Here is a 13,797-nt window from a genome sequence, read left to right on the forward strand (position 1 = left end):
AATAATTCACAAGAAATTAAGCACCAGGAATTATGAATCATAAACTGGAAGGCACAAAAGTATTAACAAATAAATCACATAAATTCAATCAACTATTTACAAACCCTAGAATCAGCTAAAAGAAACTAGCCAGACATGCTAAAATAAAACATAAACATAATTAAAAAGAAAGCAATTGGAAAAACTGAATTAAATAAAACTCTGAATAAAACAATTGTAGCGGCTTGAATCTTCAATCTTGTGGAAATCCAATCCAAGCTGTAAAAACTGGAAAGCAATAATAATCTAAAGCTATGAAACTGAGAAAATAAAGTTGGGAACTGAAAAACTAAAGCTGGGAACCCAAAATAGGTCAAAAGAAGACCTATTTATAGTGTCAGGGTAAAACTACAGAGTTTGAGCTCGAAAAGACTTCAAAAAACGAGAAAAAACGCGGAAGGAAACGGAAACACGCCTAAAAACGGCGACCCGTTCGGCGATCGCCGTCTGGGTCGCCGAAAATCAGCCTTTTTACTCTAAGATTCGGCGATCGCCGAATTTTCCACCGGAGGCCAAAATTGAAACAGGGAATTCGGCGACCTGGCCGGCGGTCGCCGTTTGGGTCGCCGTTTTGCTTCTTTAAAATGCCAAAATTCGGCGGTCGCCGTTTAGGTCGCCGAATTTTGACTGCTGCGCGCGACGTTTTTGTTTCGGCCATAACTTTCTCGTCCGAACTCCGATTTATGATCCGTTTGCGCTCACGAACTCGAATCGAGACGATCTACAATTTCTATTTCAGCACAGTTCTCCAAATTCGAACTCAATAAACTTGAAAAATCCTTCAAAGTTCGAGTAAGAATCATGTTTCACAAGATAAAGCAATTTAAGCACAAAACAATCATTCAACACTCAATTTCCTATAAAATTAACATCATATGAACATTAAAAACCATGGAAATATGAGTGTTATCAATACTCAGCATGCTGAAGAATTTCAGTCATACTAAGCATGCTGAAAAAGAATTTCCACGTTCATACCAATCAAGCTGAATTTCCATGATCCTCATTCTTCTTTAAAGCCAACCCCACGCCTTCACCATCTTCACCATTTCTCACCTATGCAGCCCCAATTTCGCACAGCCACTGAAGAGACAACAATTTACACTATCAATTAAGGTGTTCTTCCTAAACTGAGCTCCTGTATTTCGTTCAAGTTTTGCTGAGAACCACCAAAGCAAACAATTACTTATATCTCAGCACCACCACACCATCATACGTTCATCAACAAAGGATTACAAATGTTTTGATATATGTAGAAAATGAGTAACAAATTCACAAATTTACAGTATTTGAAATTGTGATAAATCCTATATGCTATGTGTGACTGTTTTGAGGCTTGAACCCCTGCTGTGTGTATGAGTCGAGGTCAGGGGACGGCAGCCGCGGTGGCTGCCGATGGTCGACGGAAGGCGGCGGAGCCGTGGTTTCGTTCTGCCACAGGGGAAAAGGAGAGAGAGGGATTTCAGTTTTAATTTAGAAAAGGGAAAAAGATGAGGGAAGAAAAAAAAAAAAAAAAAAAAGGAGAATAGGGAATTAGGGCTTACCTTTAAATTCGACGGACGATGGAGGCGGCGGCTCCAGGCCGTCTGTCCACCGGCGAAGGGGAGGACGACACGGCGGCGCGGCTTACGCCGTGTCTGCGTGCGTGTGTGTGTGAGTCAGTGAGAATTTGAGAGAAGGTGAGAACGAGGGAGAAAGGGAGATGGCGACGGCGCCGTGGTCTTCAGGTCGCGGCGGATCTGCCGCAAGAATGAGGGAGCAGATGGCGGCCGTGTGGCCGGAGAGGAGAACCGGGCGGCGGCGCATCGTGGAAGGTGGCTGTCTGCCGCCTTGTTCCAGCGGCCGAGAGCGGCGGAGAGAGGACAGAGCCGAGAGAGAGAGTGAGAAAGAAGAGAGGGAGACGAGAGATGCCGAGGGAGAGCAGGGCGCCGCTCGTCGGCGGCGATGGTGGCGGAGGCGGCGGCGCCGGGCAGACGTCCGAGGGAGAGAGAGGCGCAGCTTCCTTGTGTGTGTGTTTGTGTGTTTGCGTTTGATGAAGGGAGGAAGAGAAGGGGATAGGGTTGGCTTGTTGGGCTTCTTGTTGGGCTTCTTGTTGGGCTTGTTGTTGGGCCGAGACTTGGGCCAATTTTATTACTTGTTGTTGGGCCGAGACTTGGGCCGATTTTGTTAAGTGTTTGGGCCCTTGTTTAATTAATTGATGGGCTTAGATTTAAATGTTTGGGCTTTATTCAAAGAAAAATATGATGGACTTAATTTATCTAATTAATTTGGGCTTATATCCATTTAAAGTATTTGAGCTCTTAATTATTAATTTAAATTGAGCTTGATTAATTTAATTGTATATTAACCTTTAAATTAATTATTTAAATGGAGTTCATTTGTTTCCAGTATTTTTATAAGTGGACTTTTAAAATAAAATATTTTGAGTTAAACTCTTATTTAATGAATTCTTTTCAAATGGCTTATTAATATGGATTATGTGAAAATGATTAAATGATTTTAAATGTGAGAAAGCATGATCTATGATGATATAATTTATCTATGTGATATTATAGGATTTGTTTTTAAGATGACGGAATATTTGACTTGATGACATAAATAGAACGAGTTATGATTAATGCGCATGTTGATGTTCGAATAAATAGTTCGAACCTAAATGATAGTTATGTGATAAATGTTTTGAGTTTAAGGTTTTGAACGAGACAAGATTAATATGGATGCTAGAACCCTAAAATCATTAAAGGAGATAGTTTAGTTTAGAGACCTATCTTCCTTTCTTACACGACTTTCTTCTCGAACTTATCGACTCTTCGTCAATAAAGGTCCAGACGGGAAGTGAAAGCTAAAGAAGGAGGTAACTCTACGCCCCTAGTGGGAACGGAATGAGGTGGGCATTACTTTTACTATACGTATGTAGAGATCCCCTACGTGTCGTAGGCCTCTTATACGAATGAATGCATGAGATGATTTAACTGTTAATTTCAGTTTTATATATCTATCAAACGAGTTTAATGCTACCTTTGAACAAGTTATTTCGTTACAAATTTTTTGAACTGGAAAATATTACAACTGTTGTCTTGCCATAAAATGTTTAAATTTTAGTATGATATCTATCTGCTTTGGCTTTGCCAATGATGCAATCGAATTCGAGTCCTGAGCAGTTGATAGCTATCCTGCCAGGGCTAGTGTACACCAGTGACCGTGAGTCATCTAGCGGGTTGGCCGGTCAAGTGACCGTGAGAGGTGGCCACCTCTCCGGCACACAATTCCAGATATGATAGATTACAAGAGAACTTAGACTGATCAGTCGAACTTTAAGAATCACAAATGAATTTAGTAAGCTTGGGCCTTTTTAGCGAAAAAAAAACTCCCTTGCTGTACTGTTTATGATGGCATGACAATTTACAGTTTTGAAGCATGTATTTTTATACCTAGGCATACGTGCCCACTGAGTGCTTTTGTACTCAGCCCTGCATATGTTTTCTAAATGTGCAGGTTGAGCTGATGTGATGATGGTGCTGCAATGAGCGGAGTCTCCAGGGTTGTTAATAAATAGTTAACCTGTCTAGAATATGTCTTCATACATATGTCTAGCTACTTTCCGCTGCAAGATGTTGTTGATGTTATAGTATGTTATGTCATACTTTGAGTCTTAAGAGAATGGTTTCATATGATGTATAACTTGATTAATGATATTAATTAAGTTTTATGTTGTCTTTCATAGACTGTTCAAAAGAGTATTAATGAGTAAATACGATGATTTTTCTTAAGTTAAGTAAGATTTACGGTTTCAAATGATGCCCCTTTCTTTCCCCGCTTCTAAATCCCCTTCCCGAGTCATAACCCCGGTTAAGCCATCCTTAGGGATTGCGGGCTGTGACAGAGTGGTATCAGAGCGAAGGTTAAGCTCTGAATTAGAAGTCTTGAGTTTAGTCTAGAATGAGTCACTAGACTAATAGTTATTAACAACCGTGAGCTCAGCGCACCATCACACCAGGCTCAACGAGGTATGTAAAATTTCAAAGTTTATTTGACGTTAAATTTTGAAGAGCACGATGTTGAGGTTATATGATGAATTATGATGTTATGCATTAAAGATGCATAGTTTGAGTTTGAGGATGACAACATGATTAATAATGAGTTATTATGTTGTAAGAGCATATGTTGACGTTACATGATGAATCATGATAGCGTTTATATCATATGATGTTATATGATTGAAGATGCATAATTATGAGTTATGATGTGATGTATTTGAGATGTTTTGTGATGAGAATTGTTTGAGCAGTTGTGATAAGTCACGATGATCTAGATGAAGGAATCTAATGTCATTATTAAGAGAGATTTTCTACTAAGTAGAAGGATGAAATGAGAACTTAGAGCTAAAGCTTGAGAGAATTAGCAATTGCTTTAAGTACTTGTTGGTTTGAGTTATGAGTTTGAGTTATGAGCTTGAGTATAATAGCATGATTAATGATGAGTTATTAGCATGCTGCAATGAGATATTGTACGATATGTTGAGTTGTTTGGTGACGCGAGTTTTGCTCACGCAACCTTAATGGTACTTGAGGAGGTATCATGAGCCATAGTCTTTGGAGATGGCTTTGAGAGAGAATTGTTGAGTTGTCTTACTGAGTCACGATGATTTAGATTAAGGGATCTAATATCATTGTTTAGAGAGATTCCCTACTAAGTAAAGATGGGACGAGATGAGAATTTAGATATTTTGAGCTTGAGTTTTAAGATAACAGTACTACTTAGTAGGAGTTTTGCTAAGTTATGTTTTGTTTATTTCTGTTGCTGGAGCCGAGTAGAGTTAGTTCCTAGAGTCACCTTTAAGTTCTCCTTATAGGTTGGCCAGGACTGTTGTGAGATCGAACTCAGGGAAGATCAGATACGAGGACGAGGCGTACAGTATGTGGTACAGAGATACCCTAGCAGATTATCAAACACATGTTCATAAACTATGAAAGGATGAGAAAGAGCCAAGGAAGGCTAGGGTTGAAAGGATGAGAAGTAGCCGAGGAAGGCTAGAGTTGATGAGGATGAGAAAAGAATCCGATGTAGGCTAGAGCTAAGGATGATCTTGAGAGTATGAGCAGTACACCTTTGTTTTTGATTAGTTTCAATTACATTGCGATGTATATAACTTACTTAGGAGATACTGATACTTGAGCTTTTGACATGCTGATAGATAAGCATGCGAATATAGTACCCTACTGATGTTAAATAGATGGATGTTCCTAGTGTGCTAAAGTAGCAACTAGATGAGTTAACTGGTAGCAATTACTGTAAGAGGTCCAGACCGAGACATAGTACTATTAATGGTGTCGGTTTAGAAGGGACATTACGATAGATACTATGGTTTTTGTAGGGTTTATATAACCCCTTTATGTAAGTCCTCTAAAAAGAGGCATTCTACTGATGGATATATTAGGTTGACCAGAGTGGTCTTTTTGTTAGCATTTCGTGAGTGCTTATTGCCTTACAGATGAATGTTAAGGTGACCGTGAGGGTTTCCTTAAAGTTGAGTTAGTAAATTGAACTTGAGTTTTGAGGATGCTTAGAGCGTTGGTCGAGTTGAGTCTTCCTTTTGTGATTTCAAAAATGCCTCAAAGATGTCATCAAGAGTGTGATGTGAAGGATAGGCGGGATAATTCTCCGCCACCACCACCGCAACATGAGAGGAGAGTCGAAAAATATTGAACTTTCGAAACAAGAGTCTAGAACATAGGACCCTGAGTTTAAGCTTTTAGCTTGCTGGTGTGAACTTAAGTTTTGTTATGTATAGTATGATGAGAATTTAGAAGACCTAGAATTACCAAGTTCGGGATGATGTTTCCCGTGTAACTGGGAAGTGATTATGTTGGACCTGGCCAGTCCACATGATCCAAATCTTAGTAGACGTCTTTTGGGTTTATAAACCCCTGTATTTCAACTTCAGTTTAAAAATCAGATGGGTTCTCACTCTAGGTCATTTTGTTCGACCTGGTAGTTACTCCTTTCTACTCTCTGGTTATTTATTTGAGTCTCTTGAACAAATTTTCTGCAACACTTTATATCATTCGAGATTTGAGCCTTTGCAACTTTTGAGTTGTTCTAGTAGATTCTTTTGAGGTATACGACTAAGAAGTGTTAGTATATTGACTTAGTAAGTCACCCAAACTATAGCTTGGTTAACTGTCCATCAGTTTGTGTCTAAAATTAGTTGACATTAGTTTTTCTTCTCTAATTATTATCAACCACTCCTTTTGTTAACAATTTATAGTACAAACCGTAAGGTTTGAGAATAAGGACTTAGTTATTTTGTCTATGCTGATTTCACGATGGAATCATGGAAAAGTGTTACGCATGTGATATGAGAAAAGGGATGTATTGATGATCGTCTTTCTTTGAAAAATAGAATGTCTGGTAGATGAGAAGCTAGAAACGAGATGGGGACAAAAATGAACCATTACGAAAGATGGATGAACTTTTTCTCGAGTAAAGTTTGTTATAGCTATGAAACCAAGAATCCAGTTGAGGGTAAACTCTAGATTAAGACGATGAAGAGAACCTTTGATTTTTTTTGTACCGCACAAAAAAAAAAAAAAAAAAAAAAAAAAAAAAAAAAACGACTTCATGTGTTGCGTTCCAGTTGACTAGATCTACAGATTTTGGTGGGAGGCCAAAAGAAAAGCAATGACTCAAGAATGTTAGCAAACTTGTCTTAGTAAGACTATAAGACGGACACATATTACATATTTTTTTTTTAATATCTGCGATAGGAGGAGAGAAACGAAAATGTTCAATCTAAAGCAAAACAGGATGTCTATGACCAAGTACGACCAGATTTGCTGCGACATATCCGTTATGCCCCACAATAGGTGGACATCGATGAATAGATGCCGAAGAAGTTTCGACCTGGCCTAAAGTATGAGATAAGAATGGCATTCGCCAACCATGGTGAGTTTACGTACTTTGAATTGCTCAGCAAAACTCTAGACGCTAAGGTAGTTATGCCCGGGGATCACCCGTCACAAATACAAACTAAACAAAGCGATCAAGACATGAAAAACTTTTCACCCATAGAAGGAACGACGATAGTGACACGTAGTTATATGAACCTGTAATTGAATGTAGAATCACTTAAGGTGGTAGCGAATAACTTGATGTTATACCAATATGGAACGTAGATGTAACCCTAATAATGGACTGGTTAGCTGAGAACTATATGCTATGATTTATGCAATGAATGGGAAATCTCCTTCAAACCTCCAGGAATAGACGCTTTAAGTTTTCACGAGATTAGTATAAGGAGCGGATACCAGTTATTTCATACATACAAGCCATGAAGGTGATAAATAAGAAACATTACCAAGCTTTCCTTGTATACCTAAATGGAGGAGCTAGAACCGAAAGGACAATTGAGGACATAGAAGTTATACGTGAATTCCATTATGATTATCCGGAGAACTTACCAAGACTGCCACCCAACAGACAAGTAGAATTTACCATCGACCTAGTACCAGGATCGACACGTGTATCAAAAGCATCGAACAAGATGACTCCAAAGGAATCGGAGAACCTAAAGATCCAGTTGCAGAAACTACTAGACCTAAGTTAGATCATATCTAGTGCATTCCCATCAGGAGCGCATAATTTTGTATGTTATGAAGAAATATGGCACTTTAAAAAGGCGCACAGACAATAGAGCGTGGAACGAATTAATACTCAAGAATGAATATCCTTTACTGAGGGTAGATGAATTATTTGACCAACTCAAAAGTGCAAATGTGTTTTCCAAGATCGATTGAGGATCGGATGTCATCACCCAAGACAACTTTTAGAACGGGTTATGACCACTACAAGTTTGTAGTTGTGCCATTCAGGCTAACAAATGCCCAGATATATTCATGGGCATCATTGATAGAGTATTCTACCTTCACCTGGATAAGTTCGTCTTAGTGACTCCAAGAATGAAGATGAACATAAGGAACATTTAGGGACCATGTACACAAGTACTATTGGGTGAACGAATTTATGCCAAATCAATAGGTGTGAGTCTTGCTCAAGGAAGTGGCATTTTCTGGAACATATTGAATGATTTGAGTTTATATATGTGTGTTTATATTTATTAAATATTGCACGTATAATTTACTTAGATTAATTTGAACACCAAGGTTCAAATTTGATGAAGGCCGTGAGTCATAAGGCCAGAGACGAGCGATGCTCGATTTTAATTGAGTTATTTTGAGCATGCCAATGTGTTTAGAATAATTAAAAATATTTGTATTTGAATTTTTGGAATTTATTTCCATTAAATACGAATTTTCTAACTATTCGATGATTTATTAAATTGAGATATGTGGAGTATGCGAAGTCATGTAAGTGAACTAGCAGTGCATATGAGTTAATGCTATGTTAGTAAGACTATATGAATTATTTGAGTATTTATGAGATGAGCATGATTAGTAAGTTATTGAGTTTTTTTTGAATTGCATGAGAAATGCATATAAAATGGCTAAGTATGAGAAATTAGCATGGATTAGATTTATTAGTTTAAATGAGGTAAATAAATTAGAGAAGCACGTTAATTAATTATAGTTGGAATTTAGTATTTAATTACAAAGTCCGAGATTTAATCGAGAACTATGAGCATGATAAATTGTTAAGATATAATTTATTATTTAAGTTTGATATCGATTATGTGTCTAAATGGAGTGAGTGTGAGAGTTATGAATAACGCACATAAATGTTGGTCTCTGACACTCGAACAATTGGTGTCGAGTATAAATGATAGTTTAATGATAAAGAGTTTTGATGATTTTGAATTGTAGTGTTAGAGATTCTAAAACCTGATAAGGAATTTGTAGTAGCTGATGAGACAAAGAGGATGGGTTGAACCCGTAAAGGATTATGATGTTGGTATTAACCATCACATGGACAAGACCAATGTAGTAGATGATACAGTGAGCCGGAAGGCCTCGTCTAAGATAAGATAAGATGATAGAAGTGATTAAACCACCCAGCTTGAGGAAAATGGTGGTAGAAGCACGAAGGAAGGATGAGAAGTTACGAGTAAGAATAAGGATAAGAAATTTCAAGAATTACCACGAGGAATCAAATAATGCTATCTTCTTTGAAGGGAAGATATGCATCTCCATGACAATGAACTTAAGAATAAGATAAAGCCATGGCACCCATATACTGTCACCAGGAAGTACTAAGATATATTAAGATCTAGAAAAATTCTAGTTAGGAGAAATGAAACGAGATGTAACCTCATTTGTTGAAATATGTCTTGCGTGCTAACAAGTGAAGGTTTTACAACATATCATATTGTTACTTTGAGTCTTCGAGCTCATAAAGTCAAGCTTAATGTCATGTTTGGGACAAACCGAGCCCTTAACGAACCAATGAATTTCGTTGTCGAGATGGATTTTTCGAATCCATCAGACTTAAGCAAAGGTTGTCACGAAAGAGGGCAGTGAATGCCCACATAACTCGAGATTCCTACGATGAATGAATAAAAGTTTATAACGGCGTTTTAGGCTGACTGCCTACATGCTCGAAATGGTTGGTCTCCTTACAAACTGTTTAAGTTGCCTTAAGAATGCTTTAGAGATATTAGTCATTATAGTTCCGCTTAAACGACATAGAAATTACTAATAAGGTATGTTGAGGACGACCAAGCTAAACCGGGGTGAAAGCTGAGAACATATTTTTGCCACTCTTTGTGAGACATATAATACCAGTTATCAATCGACTATCGATAGGTTAGCAAATGAGGCGTTATACGTGAGGAAATATAGATCACTACTTTGTTGGGATGAAATGACTAGATGATTGAAATCATCCGTCAAAATTTGATAGTGAATAAAATAGGGGCCATGATTGACAGAGTCATATGTTGACAAATGACGAATTGACCTATGATGTGAAAATGGAGAGATAATTTCCATAAAAGTTTCTCCATCAAGAGAAATCATTGGACTCAATGTGAAGGGTAAACCTAAACCCCGTTTTATAGGCTCATACGAGATTGTAGAAAGGATGAGCCCAATAACTTATTGGTTAGCGTTAGCGCTAAGCTTTGAGAATGTGCGTAATGTATCCCATGTGTCGCGAATAGAGAAGTATGTTTACGATTCAACGCATATGATCCATAAGAACAACATTGTTATTAGTCAATATTTGAGTTACGAAGGAAAATCCAAATCTATCTTAGATAGGGAAGTTCAGGTACTAAGGACTAAGTCGATACCGATAGTAAGGGACCTATGAATATATCATGGTCAAGAATAGACTACGGTCTAACAGGAAAGTGAAGTACTCAGAGTTGTTTTCTGCGGTACAAATTTCGGGACGAAATTTCTTTTAAGGGGGATAGTATGTAATGACCCGACTTTTAATTGAGGATTTAAAATCTTCTAATGACAGATTAAGGATTTATTATGATAATTAGGGTTCGGCATCCATAAATAAAATACAGACTTATATGAATTTGATGATTTATATACGTGATGAGTTATTTTATTTTTGTTTCCAGTGAACGATGCACTCAAAATATATTTTGAGTCCATTAATTTATTAATGAGGATTTAACATTGAAGTGTTAAAAATGAATTTTTATTAATTACTAAAGTTGATCCATGTGGTTAGTTAATTTATTAAATTGACAAGCCCAAATGGATTTTATACTTCAAATAAGAAATTGTCTTGTATGTGTCAATGTATTTAAATGAGTGTGGAACCATATGATTAATGTATTAATCTCTTAGATATTTTGATGATTAAGTTGGAACCATATTAAGCATGCTGAAGAAATTCCCCAGTCATACCACGCATGCTGAAGAAATTCCCCAGTCATACTCAGCATGCTGAAGAATTTCAGTCATACTAAGCATGCTGAAAAAGAATTTCCACGTTCATACCAATCAAGCTGAATTTCCATGATCCTCATTCTTCTTTAAAGCCAACCCCACGCCTTCACCATCTTCACCATTTCTCACCTATGCAGCCCCAATTTCGCACAGCCACTGAAGAGACAACAATTTACACTATCAATTAAGGTGTTCTTCCTAAACTGAGCTCCTGTATTTCGTTCAAGTTTTGCTGAGAACCACCAAAGCAAACAATTACTTATATCTCAGCACCACCACACCATCATACGTTCATCAACAAAGGATTACAAATGTTTTGATATATGTAGAAAATGAGTAACAAATTCACAAATTTACAGTATTTGAAATTGTGATAAATCCTATATGCTATGTGTGACTGTTTTGAGGCTTGAACCCCTGCTGTGTGTATGAGTCGAGGTCAGGGGACGGCAGCCGCGGTGGCTGCCGATGGTCGACGGAAGGCGGCGGAGCCGTGGTTTCGTTCTGCCACAGGGGAAAAGGAGAGAGAGGGATTTCAGTTTTAATTTAGAAAAGGGAAAAAGATGAGGGAAGAAAAAAAAAAAAAAAAAAAAGGAGAATAGGGAATTAGGGCTTACCTTTAAATTCGACGGACGATGGAGGCGGCGGCTCCAGGCCGTCTGTCCACCGGTGAAGGGGAGGACGACGCGGCGGCGCGGCTTACGCCGTGTCTGCGTGCGTGTGTGTGTGAGTCAGTGAGAATTTGAGAGAAGGTGAGAACGAGGGAGAAAGGGATATGGCGACGGCGCCGTGGTCTTCAGGTCGCGGCGGATCTGCCGCAAGAATGAGGGAGCAGATGGCGGCCGTGTGGCCGGAGAGGAGAACCGGGCGGCGGCGCATCGTGGAAGGTGGCTGTCTGCCGCCTTGTTCCAGCGGCCGAGAGCGGCGGAGAGAGGACAGAGCCGAGAGAGAGAGTGAGAAAGAAGAGAGGGAGACGAGAGATGCCGAGGGAGAGCAGGGCGCCGCTCGTCGGCGGCGATGGTGGCGGAGGCGGCGGCGCCGGGCAGACGTCCGAGGGAGAGAGAGGCGCAGCTTCCTTGTGTGTGTGTTTGTGTGTTTGCGTTTGATGAAGGGAGGAAGAGAAGGGGATAGGGTTGGCTTGTTGGGCTTCTTGTTGGGCTTCTTGTTGGGCTTGTTGTTGGGCCGAGACTTGGGCCAATTTTATTACTTGTTGTTGGGCCGAGACTTGGGCCGATTTTGTTAAGTGTTTGGGCCCTTGTTTAATTAATTGATGGGCTTAGATTTAAATGTTTGGGCTTTATTCAAAGAAAAATATGATGGACTTAATTTATCTAATTAATTTGGGCTTATATCCATTTAAAGTATTTGAGCTCTTAATTATTAATTTAAATTGAGCTTGATTAATTTAATTGTATATTAACCTTTAAATTAATTATTTAAATGGAGTTCATTTGTTTCCAGTATTTTTATAAGTGGACTTTTAAAATAAAATATTTTGAGTTAAACTCTTATTTAATGAATTCTTTTCAAATGGCTTATTAATATGGATTATGTGAAAATGATTAAATGATTTTAAATGTGAGAAAGCATGATCTATGATGATATAATTTATCTATGTGATATTATAGGATTTGTTTTTAAGATGACGGAATATTTGACTTGATGACATAAATAGAACGAGTTATGATTAATGCGCATGTTGATGTTCGAATAAATAGTTCGAACCTAAATGATAGTTATGTGATAAATGTTTTGAGTTTAAGGTTTTGAACGAGACAAGATTAATATGGATGCTAGAACCCTAAAATCATTAAAGGAGATAGTTTAGTTTAGAGACCTATCTTCCTTTCTTACACGACTTTCTTCTCGAACTTATCGACTCTTCGTCAATAAAGGTCCAGACGGGAAGTGAAAGCTAAAGAAGGAGGTAACTCTACGCCCCTAGTGGGAACGGAATGAGGTGGGCATTACTTTTACTATACGTATGTAGAGATCCCCTACGTGTCGTAGGCCTCTTATACGAATGAATGCATGAGATGATTTAACTGTTAATTTCAGTTTTATATATCTATCAAACGAGTTTAATGCTACCTTTGAACAAGTTATTTCGTTACAAATTTTTTGAACTGGAAAATATTACAACTGTTGTCTTGCCATAAAATGTTTAAATTTTAGTATGATATCTATCTGCTTTGGCTTTGCCAATGATGCAATCGAATTCGAGTCCTGAGCAGTTGATAGCTATCCTGCCAGGGCTAGTGTACACCAGTGACCGTGAGTCATCTAGCGGGTTGGCCGGTCAAGTGACCGTGAGAGGTGGCCACCTCTCCGGCACACAATTTCAGATATGATAGATTACAAGAGAACTTAGACTGATCAGTCGAACTTTAAGAATCACAAATGAATTTAGTAAGCTTGGGCCTTTTTAGCGAAAAAAAAACTCCCTTGCTGTACTGTTTATGATGGCATGACAATTTACAGTTTTGAAGCATGTATTTTTATACCTAGGCATACGTGCCCACTGAGTGCTTTTGTACTCAGCCCTGCATATGTTTTCTAAATGTGCAGGTTGAGCTGATGTGATGATGGTGCTGCAATGAGCGGAGTCTCCAGGGTTGTTAATAAATAGTTAACCTGTCTAGAATATGTCTTCATACATATGTCTAGCTACTTTCCGCTGCAAGATGTTGTTGATGTTATAGTATGTTATGTCATACTTTGAGTCTTAAGAGAATGGTTTCATATGATGTATAACTTGATTAATGATATTAATTAAGTTTTATGTTGTCTTTCATAGACTGTTCAAAAGAGTATTAATGAGTAAATACGATGATTTTTCTTAAGTTAAGTAAGATTTACGGTTTCAAATGATGCCCCTTTCTTTCCCCGCTTC

Source organism: Salvia miltiorrhiza, chromosome 2 (genome assembly GCF_028751815.1).
Source record: "Salvia miltiorrhiza cultivar Shanhuang (shh) chromosome 2, IMPLAD_Smil_shh, whole genome shotgun sequence".
Taxonomy (NCBI): domain Eukaryota; kingdom Viridiplantae; phylum Streptophyta; class Magnoliopsida; order Lamiales; family Lamiaceae; genus Salvia; species Salvia miltiorrhiza.